We start from the raw sequence: 12,891 nt of genomic DNA on the forward strand, positions 1-12,891 counted from the left end.
TTTGACAGCCTAGAAGAAATGGACAACTTTCTAGAAATACACAGCCCATCAAAAGGGAATCAAGAAGAAATAGATGATTTGAATAGACTGACCACTAAAAGTAAAATCAAATCTGTAATTAAAAAAAAACTCCCTACAAGCAAAAGTGCAAGACCAGGCACTTCCCTGGTGGTGCAGAGGTTAATGATCCGCCTGCCAATACATGGGACATGGGTTCAAGCCCTGGTCCAGGAAGATCCCACATGCCGCAGAGCAACTAAGCCTGTGTGCCACAACTACTGGGCCTGTGCTCTAGAGCCCACGTGCCACAACTACTGAAGCCCATGTGCCTAGAGCCTATGCTCCACAACAAGAGAAGCTACCACAATAAGAAGCCCATGCACTGCAATGAAGAGTAGCCCCCACTCACCACAACTAGAGAAAGCCTGTGTGTAGCAACGAAGACCCAACACAGCCAAAAATAAATAAATAAATTTATATTTAAAAAAATAGTCCAAGACCAGATGGCTTCATGAATGAATTCTACCAAACACACAAAGAACTTATATTGATTATTTTCAAACTCTTCCAAAAGACTGAAGATGAGGGAACACTCTCAAAGACATTCTATGAAGCCACCATCACCGTGATACCAAAATCAGCAAAGATAACACCAAAAAAGAAAATTACATGCCAATATCTTTGATGAATATAGATGCAAAAATTCTCAACAAAATATTAGCAAAACAAATCCAACAACACATAAAAAAGGTCATACACCACAACCAAGGTGGGATTCATCCCAAGTTCACAAGGATGGCTCAACATACACAAATCAATCAATGTGATACACCACATAAATAAAAGTCAAAAACCACACGATCATCTCAATAGATGCAGAAAAAGCATTTGAAAAAACTCAACATTGATTCATGATAAAAACTCTCACCAAAGTGGGTAAAGAGGGAACACATCTCACATAATAAAAGCCATTTATGACAACCCACAGCCAATATAATACTCAATGGTGAAAAGCCGAAAGTCTTCCCGCTAAAATCTGAAACAAGACAAGGATGCCCACCCTCACCACTTCTATTTGACATAGTATTGGAAGTCCTAGCCACAACAGTTAGACAAGAAAAAGAAATAAAAAGGTATCCGAATTGGAAGGGAAGAGGTGAAATTGTCACTATATGCAGATGACATGATACTGTATATAGAAAACCCTAAGGACTCCACCCAAAAACTACTAGATCTAATAAATGAATTTAGCCAAGTAGCAGGATATACAAGATTAACATTCAGAAATTGACTGCATTTCTTTACACTAACAATGAAATATCAGAAAGGGAATGTAAAAAAACAATACCTTTTAAAAATCACACACATACACACACACACACACACATACACAAAATACCTAGGAATAAACCTGACCAAGGAGGTGAAAGACTTATATGCTGAGAACTATAAAACATTAATAAAGGAAATTAAAGAGGATTCAAAGAAATGGAAAGATATACCATGCTCTTGGATTGGAAGAATTAATATTGTTAAAATGGCTATGCTACCCAAAGGAATCTACAGATTTAATGCAATCCTTATCAAATTACCCATGACATTTTTCACAAAACTAGAATAATCAAAAAATTTATATGGAACCATATAAACCATATTGCCAAAGCAGTCCTGAGGGGGGGGAGAAAACAAAGCAGGAGGCATAACTCTCCCAGACTTCAGACAATACTACAAAGCTACAATAAACAAAACAGTGCGGTATTGGTACAAAAATAGACATACGGATCAATGGAACAGAATAGAGAGCCCAGAAATAAACCTACACACCTACAGTCAATTCATCTTCAAAAAACGAGGCAAGAATATAAAACGGGAAAAAGTCTCTTCAGCAAGTGTTGCTAGGAAAGTTGGACAGCTGCTTGTAAATCTGACGAAGTTAGAACACAACCTCACAGCATGCACAAAAATAAACTCAAAATGGCTTATAGACTTAAACATAAAACATGACACCATAAAACTCCCAGAAGAGAGCATAGGCAAAACATTCTCTGACATAAATTGTACCAATGTTTTCTTAGATCAGTCTCCCAAGGCAATAGAAATAAAAAAAATAAACTAATGGGACCTAATCAAACTTACAAGCTTTTGCACAACAAAGGAAATCATTAAAACAAAAATGAAAACAAAAAGACAACCTAGGAATGGGAGAAAACATTTGCAAATGATGTGACTGACAAGGGCTTAATCTCCAAAATACACAAACAGCTCATACAACTCAACAACAAAAAAACACCCAACTCAACTGAAAGATAGGCAGAAGACCTTAATAGACATTTCTCCAAAGAAAACATACAGATGGCCAATAGGCACATGAAAAGATGCTCAACATCACTAATTATTAGAGAAATGCAAATTAAAACTATGATAAGGTATCACCTCACACCAGTCAGAATGGCCATCATTAAAAAGTCTACAAATAACAAAAGCTGGAGAGGGTATGGAGAAAAGGGAACCCTCCTATACTGTTGGTGGGAATGTAAGTTGGTACAGCCACTATGGAAAACAGTATGGCAGTTACTCAAAAAACTAGAAGTAGAATTACCATATGATCTAGCACTCCTACTCCTGGGCATATTCCTGGACAAAATCATAATTCAAAAAGATACATGCACCCCTATGTTAATAGCACCACTATTCACAATAGCCAAAACATGGAAACAACCTAAATGTCCACTGACAGATGAATGGATAAAGAAGATACGGTACATATATATAATGGAATACTACTAAGCCATAAAAAGAATGAAATAATGCCATTTGCAGCAACATGGATGCAACTAGACATTATTATACTAAGTGAAGTATGTCAGAAAGAGAAAGACAAATACCATATGATATCACTTATATGTGGAATCTAAAATATGGCACAAATGAACTTATCTACAAAACAGAAATAGACCTACAGACAGAGATCAGACTTGCGGTTGCCAAGGGGGCGGTAGGGTGGGGGGAGAGAGATGGACTGGGAGTTTGGGATTGGTAGATGCAAACTATTACATTTAGAATGGATAAACACCAAGGTCCTACTGTATAGCACAGGGAACTATAACCAATCTCCTGGGATAAACCAAAATGGAAAAGAATATATAGGATTATTCCATAAACAAGGTTAAAAAATAAAAAACCAAAACAAGAATACTTTCAAAACAGATTTTACTTCCAAGTGGATTAAAGAGTTAAATATTTTTAAAAATCTATTTAAAAAAAGAAAATACAGGTGAATATTTTCTAAATCTTAGGATAAACAAGGATTTTCTAGGCATAAGAGAGATAAAAGACATCTTCTATGGAGGAAAAAAATGCTAGATTTGACCACAAATGTTACATATTTCTGCACGTCAAAAATTATCATAAAAATTAAAAAAGCAAACCTCAAACTGGAAAAAAAAACTTATAATAACTATGACAAAGGACTGACAGCCATTATTGAGTAAAATATTTAAATATCTGCAAGATAAAGATTAATACTCCAAATGAAAATTTGTCCAAGTTCATATACAATTCACAAAAAAATACAGATGTTGGCTATATATTTTATGAGTTCAGCTTCACTAGATTAAAAAAAAGAAACTTTTTCCTATCATATTTATTTGTTTTTAATAGTAATACTTAGTTTTATCAATGGTTTAATGAAATAATAATCCTTATATTAGACTCCCTAATGGGAGTCTAATTTGAAATAACTTTTCTGAATAGGAACATATATACACACACGTACACTCCTTTGTGTGTGTGTATATATATATTTAATATATACAGCATACACACACACACACACACACACACACACACACACACAAAGTACATTTGTCAAGAGTATATATAGGGACTTCCCTGGTGGCACAGTAGTTAAGAAACCGCCTGCCAATGCAGGGGTCACGGATTCAAGCCCTGGTCTGGGAAGATCCCACATGCTGCAGAGCACCTAAGCCCGTGTGCCACAACAACTGAGCCTGCACTCTAGAGCCCGCAAGCCACAGCTACTGAGCTTGTGCACAACTACTGAAGCCTGCGTGCCTAGAGCCCATGCTCCACAACAAGAGAAGCCACCACAATGAGAAGCCCTTGCACTGCAACGAAAAGGAGGCCCTGCTCGCTGCAACTAGAGAAAGCCTGTGTGCTGCAACCAAGACCCAATGCAGCCAAAAATAAATTAATTAAATTAATTAGTATAAAAATGAGTATATATAAACTTGAAAAATATTCATAACTTCTGATGCAGTAATTCATGCTCAGACAGCTATTCTAAGAAAAAAGCTAGATATACTAAGATTTATAGCCAAGAGTATTCATTGCAATATTAGGCATAACAGCATAAAATTAAAAACAATGTTCCTATAGAAATCAGTTGTATTTCTTTACAATAGTAATGAAATATCAGAAAGGGAATGTAAAAAAAAAAAACCTTTCAAAATCGTGCCCCCCAAAATAAAATACTTAGGAATAAACTGGACCAAGGAGGTGAAAGACATCTGCTGAGAACTACAAAACATTAATAAAGGAAACTGAAGATGATTCAAAGAAATGGAAAGATACACAATGCTCTTGGATTGGAAGAACAAATATTGTTAAAATGACATACTACCCATGCAGATTTAATGTGATCCCTATCAAATTACCCATGACATTTTTCACAGAACTAGAACAAATCCTAAAATTTATATGGAACCATAAAATCAAAGCAATCTTGAATTGCCAAAAGCAATCTTGAAGAAAAAGAACAAAGCAGCAGTCATAACCCTCCTAGACTTCAGACAATACTACAAAGCTACAGTAATCAAAACAGCGTGGTATTAGAACAAAAACAGACTTAGGGGTCAATGGAACAGAATAGAGAGCCCAGAAATAAACCCAAACACCTACAGTCAATTAATCTTTGACAAAGGAGGCAAGAATATAAAACGGGAAAAAGACAGTCTCTTCAGCAAGTGCTGTTGGTAAAGTTGGATAGCCGCATGTAAATCTGATGAAGTTAGAACACACTCTCTCACCAAATACAAAAATAAACTCAAAATGACTTAAAGACTTAAACATAAGACATGACACCATAAAACTCCTAGAAGAGAGCATAGGCAACAATTCTCTGACATAAATTGTACCAGTGTTTTCTTGTGTCAGTCTCCCAAGGCCATAGAAATAAAAACAAAAATAAACAAATGGGACCTAATCAAATTTATAAGCTTTTGCACAACAAAGGTAACCATAAAAAAACAAAAAGACAACCTACGGAATGGGAGAAAATATTTCCAAGTGATGCAACTGACAAAGGCTTAATTTCCAAAATATACAAACAGCTCATATGACTCAACAACAAAAAACAAACAACCCAATTGAAAAATGGGCAACACCTAAATAGACATTTCTCCAAAGAAGAAATACAAATGGCCAGTAGGCATATGAAAAGATTCTCAACATCACTAATTATTAGAGAAATGCAAGTCAAAACTACATGAGGTACCACCTCACACCGGTCAGAACGGCCATCATTAAAAACTCTACAAATAACAAATGATGGACAGGATGCTGAGAAAAGGGAACACTTCTACACTGTTCGTGGGAATGTAAGTTGGTACAGCCACTGTGGAAAACAGTATGCTGGTTCCTCAGAAAACTAAAAATAGAATTACCATATGATCCAGCAATCCCTCTCCTGGGCATATTCCCAGACAAGACTTTAATCCAAAAAGATACACGCACCCCCATGTTCACAGCACCACTATTCACAACAGCCAAGACACGAAACAACCTAAATGTCCATCGACAGATGAATGGATAAAGAAGATGTGGTACATATATACAATGGAATACTACTCAGCCAAAATCAAATAATGCTATTTGCAGCAACATGGATGCAGCTAGAGATTATCATACTAAGTGAAGTCAGAGAAAGGCAGATACCATATGATATCACTTATATGTGGAATCTAAAATATGACACAAATGAACCTATCTTTGAAACAGAAAGAGACTCACAGACATAGAGAATGGACTTGTGGCTGCCAAGGGGGAGGGGTTTGGGGAAGGGATGGAGTGGGAGGTTGGGGTTAGCAGATGTAAGGTATTATATGTGGAATGGATAAACAACAAGGTCCTACTGTACAGCACAGAGAACTATATTCAGTATCCTACAATAAACTATAATGGAAAAGAATATAAAAAAGAATGTATATATATGTATAACTGAATCACTTTGCTGTACAGCAGAAATTAACACATTGTAACTGAAATGAAAACTACATTAGAAGGAATCAATAGCAGAATAACTGAAGCAGAAGAACAGATAAGTGACCTGGAAGACACAATGGTGGAACTCACTGCTGCGGAACAGAATAAAGAACAAAGAATGAAAAGAAATGAAGACAACCTAAGAGACCTCTGGAACAACATTAAACGCAACAACATTCGCATTATAGGGGTCCCAGAAAGAGAAGACAGAGAGAAAGAACCTGAGAAAATATTTGAAGAGATTATAGTCAAAAACTTCCATAACATGGGAAAGGAAATAGCCACCCAAGTCCAGGAAGCACAGAGAGTCCCATACAGGATAAACCCAAGGAGAAACACACCGAGACACATAGTAATCAAATTGGCAAAAATTAAAGACAAAGAAAAATTATTGAAAGCAGCAAGGGAAAAATGACAAATAACATACAAGGGAACTCCCATAAGGTTAACAGCTGATTTCTCAGCAGAAACTCTACAAGCCAGAAGGGAGTGGCATGATATACTTAAAATGATGAAAGGGAAGAAGCTACAACCAAGACTGCTCTACCTGGCAAGAATCTCATTCAGATTCAATGGAGAAATCAAAAGCGTTACAGACAAGCAAAAGCTAAGAGAATTCAGCACCACCAAACCAGCTCTACAACAAATGCTAAAAGAACTTCTCTAAGTGGGAAACACAAGAGAAGAAAAGGACCTACAAAAACAAACCCAAAACAATTAAGAAAATGGTCATAGGAACATACATATTGATAATTACCTTAAACGTGAATGGATTAAATGCTCCAAGCAAAAGACACAGGCTTGCTGAATGGATACAAAAACAACACCCATATATGTGCTGTCTATAAGAGACTCACTTCAGACCTAGGGACACATACAGACTGAAAGTGAGGGATGGAAAAATATATTCCATGCAAATGGAAATCAAAAGAAAGCTTGAGCAGCTATACTCATATCAGATAAAAAAGACTTTAAAATAAAGAATGTTACAAGAGACAAGAAAGGACAGTCCATAATGATCAAGGGATCAATCCAAGAAGAAGATATAACAATTATAAATATATATGCACCCAACATAGGAGCACCTCAATACATAAGGCAACTGCTAACAGCTATAAAAGAGGAAATTGACAGTAACACAATAACAGTGGGGGACTTAACACCTATGGACAGATCATCACTTACACCAATGGACAGATCATCCAAAATGAAAATAAATAAGGACACAGAAGCTTTAAATGACACAATAGACCAGATAGATTTGATATTTATAGGACGTTCCATCAAAAAACAGCAGATTACACTTTCTTCTCAAGGGCTCACAGAACATTCTCCAGGATAGATCACATCTTGGGCCACAACTCAAGCCTCAGTAAATTTGAGAAAATTGAAATCATATCAAGCATATGTTCTGACCATAATGCTATGAGATTAGACATGAATTACAGGGAAAAAAACACAAACACATGGAGGCTAAAAATACGTTACTAAATAACCAAGACATCACTGAAGAAATCAAAGAGGAAATCAAAAACTACCTAGAGAAAAATGACAATGAAAACACGATGATCCAAAACCTATGGGATACAGCAAAAGCAATTCTAAGAGGGAAGTTTATAGCTATACAAGCCTACCTCAAGAAACAAGAAAAATCTCAAGTAAACAATCTAACATTACACCTAAAGGAACCAGAGAAAGAAGAACAAACAAAACCCAAAGTTAGAAGAAGGAAAGAAATCATAAAGATCAGAGCAGAAATAAATGAAATAGAAACAAAGAAAACAATAGCAAAGATCAATAAAACTAAAAGCTGGTTCTTTGAGAAGATAAACAGAATTGATAAACCATTAGCCAGACTCATCAAGAAAAAGAGGGAGAGGACTCAAATCAATAAAATTAGAAATGAAAAAGGAGAAGTTACGACAGACACCACAGAAATACAAAGCATCCTAAGAGACTACTACAAGCAACTCTATGCCAATAAAATGGACAACTTGGAAGAAATGCACAAATTCTTAGAAAGGTATAACTTTCCAGTACTGAACCCGGAAGACACAGAAAATATGAACAGACCATTCACAAGTAATGAAATTGAAACTGTGATTAAAAATCTTCCAACAAACAAAAGTCCAGGACCAGATGGCTTCACAGGTGAATTCTATCAAACATTTAGAGGAGAGCTAACACCCACTCTTCTCAAACTCTTCCAAAAAATTGCAGAGGCAGGAACACTCCCAAACTCATTCTATGAGGCCACCATCACCCTGATACCAAAACAGACAAAGATACTACAAAAAAAGAAAATTACAGATCAATATCACTGATGAATATAGATGCAAAAATCCTCAACAAAATACCAGCAAACAGAATCCAACAACACATTAATAGGATCATACACCATCATCAAGTGGGATTTATCCCACGGATGCAAGGATTCTTCAATATATGCAAATCAATCGATGTGATACACCATATTAACAAATTGAAGAATAAAAACCATATGATCATCTCAATAGATGCAGAAAAAGCTTATGACAAAATTCAACACCCATTTATGAAAAAAACTCTCCAGAACGTGGGCATAGAGGGAACCTACCTCAACATAATAAAGGCCATATACGACAAACCCACAGCAAACATCATTCTCAATGGTGAAAAACTGAAAGCATTCCTCTAAGATCAGGAACAAGACAAGGATATCCACTCTCACCACTATTATTCAACATAGTTTTGGAAGTTCTAGCCACGGCAGAGAAGAAAAAGAAAGAAAAGGAATACAAATTGGAAATGAAAAAGTAAAACTGTCACTCCTTGCAGATGACATGATACTATACAAAGAGAATCCTAAAAATGCCACCAGAAAACTACTAGAGCTAATCAATGAATTTGGTTAAGTTGCAGTATACAAAATTAATGCACAGAAATCTCTTGCATTCCTATACACTAATGATGAAATATCTGAAAGAGAAATTATGGAAACACTCTCATTTACCATTGCAACAGAAAGAATAAAATACCTAGGAATAAACCTACCTAGGGAGACAAAAGACCTGTATGCAGAAAACTATAAGACACTGATGAAAGAAATTAAAGATGATACCAACAGCTGGAGAGATATACCACGTTCTTGAATTGGAAGAATCAATATTGTGAAAATGACTATACTACCCAAAAGCAATCTACAGATTCAATGCAATCCCTATCAAATTACCAATGGCATTTTTTACGGAACTGGAACAAATAATCTTAAAATTTGTATGGAGACACAAAAGACCCCAAATAGCCAAAGCAGTCTTGAAGTAAAAAAACGGAGCTGTAAGAATCAGACTCCCTGACTTCAGACTATACCACAAAGCTACAGTAATCAAGACAATATGGTACTGGCACAAAAATAGAAACATAGATCAATGGAACAAGATAGAAAGCCCAGAGATAAACCCATGCACCTATGTTCAACTAATCTATGACAAAGGAGACAAAGATATACAATGGAGAAAAGACAGTGTCTTCAATAAGTGGTGCTGGGAAAAGTGGACAGCTACATGTAAAAGAATGAAGTTAGAACACTCCCTAACACCATACACAAAAATAAACTCAAAATGGATTAGAGACCTAAATGTAAGACCGGACACTATAAAACTCTTAGAGGAAAACATAGGAAGAACACTCTTTGACATAAATCACAGCAAGATCTTTATTGATCCACCTCCTAGAGTAATGGAAATAAAAACAAAAATAAACAAATGGGACCTAATGAAACTTCAAAGCTTTTGCACAGCAAAGGAAACCATAAACAAGACGAAAAGACAACCCTCAGAATGGGAGAAAATATTTGCAGACGAATCAACAAAGGATTAATCTCCAAAATATATAAACAGCTCATGCAGCTCAATATTAAAGAAACAAACAACCCAATCCAAAAATGGGCAGAAGACCTAAATAGACATTTCTCCAAAGAAGACATACAGATGGCCAAGAAGCACATGAAAAGCTGCTCAACATCGCTAATTATTAGAGAAATGCAAATCAAAACTACAATAAGGTATCACCTCACACCAGTTAGAATGGGCATCATCAGAAAATCTACAAACAACAAATGCTGGAGAGGGTGTGGAGAAAAGGGAACCCTCTTGCACTGTTGGTGGGAATATAAATTGATATGGCCACTATGGAGAACAGTATGGAAGTTCCTTAAAAAACTAAAAATAGAATTACCATACGACCCAGCAATCCCACTACTGGGCATATAACCAGAGAAAACCATAATTCAAAAAGACACATGCACCCCAATGTTCATTGCAGCACTCTTTACAATAGCCAGATCACGGAAGCAACCTAAATGCCCATCGACAGACGAATGGATAAAGAAGATGTGGTGCATATATACAATGGAATATTACTCAGCCATAAAAAGGAACGAAATTGAGTCATTTGTTGAGACACGGATGGATCTAGAGACTGTCAGAGGGAGTGAAGTAAGTCAGAAAGAGAAAAACAAATATCGTATATTAACGCATGTATGTGGAACCTAGAAAAATGGTACAGATGAACCGGTTTGCAGGGCAGAAGTTGAGACACAGATGTAGAGAACAAACGTATGGACACCAAGGGGGGAAAACCGCGGTGGGTAGTGTGCTGAATTGGGTGATTGGGATTGACATGTATACACTGATGTGTATAAAATTGATGACTAATAAGAACCTGCAGTATAAACAAACAAACAAACCAAAAAAACAACTAATACTAAACTTTCTTTGGGTTATTTGTATGGAAATATGTTAATATAACTGTTTCAGACATTACATGAAATTTCAAAAAATCTTATATGTTCTGGTATAATGTTATGTCATAATTCTAATTACTTTAAAATGTATATCTCAGAAATAACTAAATTTCCTTGTCAATTACATTATTATGAACTTTCATCAAATCTTTAACTGTGGTCATTTTTAAGTCTTTTGTCATTTACAGACAGTTCTGGGTGTACTCTGATGCTTTTGCAAAAATGTTCCTATAAAAGGGTTTCATCTTCAGGGAATTCATGGAAAAGACTCCGACAAGTACAGGTTTCTGGTAACTGACTATACTGCTGAACTGAATGAATGAGCATTTTCAGAATTCTAATGGAAAACTGATGAATTCATAAAAGTGCTAACAAAAGATCAAGATTAAAAAAAATTACTTACATGGGACTGAGTGTACTGATGAGGATGATTATAATTTTTGTGACTTTCTGTTTGAATTAAAAAAAAAAAGACCCAACACAGCCATAAATAAATAAATATTAAAAGAAAAAAAACTCACTGGATTTTCCAACTTGAATATTGGGATTGAAATAAAAACATATCAAAATCAAAAAAAAAGAAATTAACACATTGTAAATCAATTATATTTCAATTAAAAACTGGGAAAAATATTAAAAACAATGTTCCAAGCTTTATGATAGAATATGATGCAAACATTATTTTTGAAGATTACTTAATGACACCAGAAAAAATGCATCATATCGTATTAAGTGAAAAAGGCTGTTTATTAAACTGCATTTATTGCATAATCCCCAGTTTTGTAATCATGACTTCTATGTCTTCTTCTACGTCATCTGCTAAAAATGTGAACAGATGGAGCTTGGACCATATGCCATGGAAGGTCCACTACAGTGAGCCTCTCTCTTCAGGCTTGATGGTTCTAGTGTCATGATTCCATCAACTGAATATTCATATAGCAACGGCCCTCTAATGTTTCCTGGGGGAGGCTGCCTAAGAATCACCTTGAGATATAGTTTATAAAAACAAAAACAGATTTCTCAGTCTCATCCACAGAGATTCCAATTCATAAGGTCTGGGATGAAGCCCTGGAATCTGTTTCCGAAGGTGTCCTGGTGATCCTGACCCACAGACAGATCCAGGAACCACAGCTCTCTAGTTCACAATTTTCCAAGGTTTTGAAAAGTACATTGAATGCCTTTTAGAAGTAAGCTTCTAGATGTCACTTCTCCTAATCCTCGGGTACCGCTGCCCTTTGTCAGGTAGACAATGTAATGAGTGGATGAGAGGCCAACCTACGGCGTCTCGCCGAGCTGACTGATGCTGCCAATGCCACACTCAACCTGGCCGGTACCGCCCCCCCCCCCCACCCAGAATCCTTGCTCCAAGTCCTGCCTCCTCTTGGGCTTCTGAAATGCCAGCCGCTCCCCCTCCACGGGCCCCTTCCATCAACTTCTAACTCTGCTGAGGCCATGCTCATCAACCAAACCTCCGGAATGCCTGTGACCAGGGCACGATTCCTCGCCTTCAGTGCCCAGCTGCTGAGAGTTTTCTATATTTGACGCTTCACCTCCCACTCATTCCTCAACCCTCTGCCACCTGGCTTCCATCACCACCACCTACTGACTCTTACCAAGGTCATCCTGGCTCCTGGTGGCTAATCCACTGGTTCCGTTTCCCCAAGGCAGCTGATGCTGCTGACCACCCAGCCCTCGTTCCCTGGCTTTTGTAGGGGTCGTCTTCTGTTTCACCTGTCTAGCGTCCATTTCCCCTATCTGATAGCCGTGCCCTGAGAAGCTGCCTCTCCCCACCCTTAGTCCGTGAGGTTTGGGGGCTGACCACCCCA

General features: G+C 36.8%; 1 protein-coding gene across 1 annotated transcript in view; it reads right to left on the minus strand.

Moving 5' to 3' along the window:
- The window catches only part of EHD4 (EH domain containing 4), an 89,480-nt gene that overhangs the window by 69,104 nt on the left and 7,485 nt on the right, over nt 1-12,891 (minus strand). The window lies entirely within an intron of this gene.

This window comes from Aethalodelphis obliquidens, unplaced genomic scaffold (assembly GCF_003676395.1).
Source record: "Aethalodelphis obliquidens isolate GAN/ISIS:26980383/991018 unplaced genomic scaffold, ASM367639v1 scaffold51, whole genome shotgun sequence".
NCBI classification, from domain to species: Eukaryota; Metazoa; Chordata; class Mammalia; order Artiodactyla; family Delphinidae; genus Aethalodelphis; species Aethalodelphis obliquidens.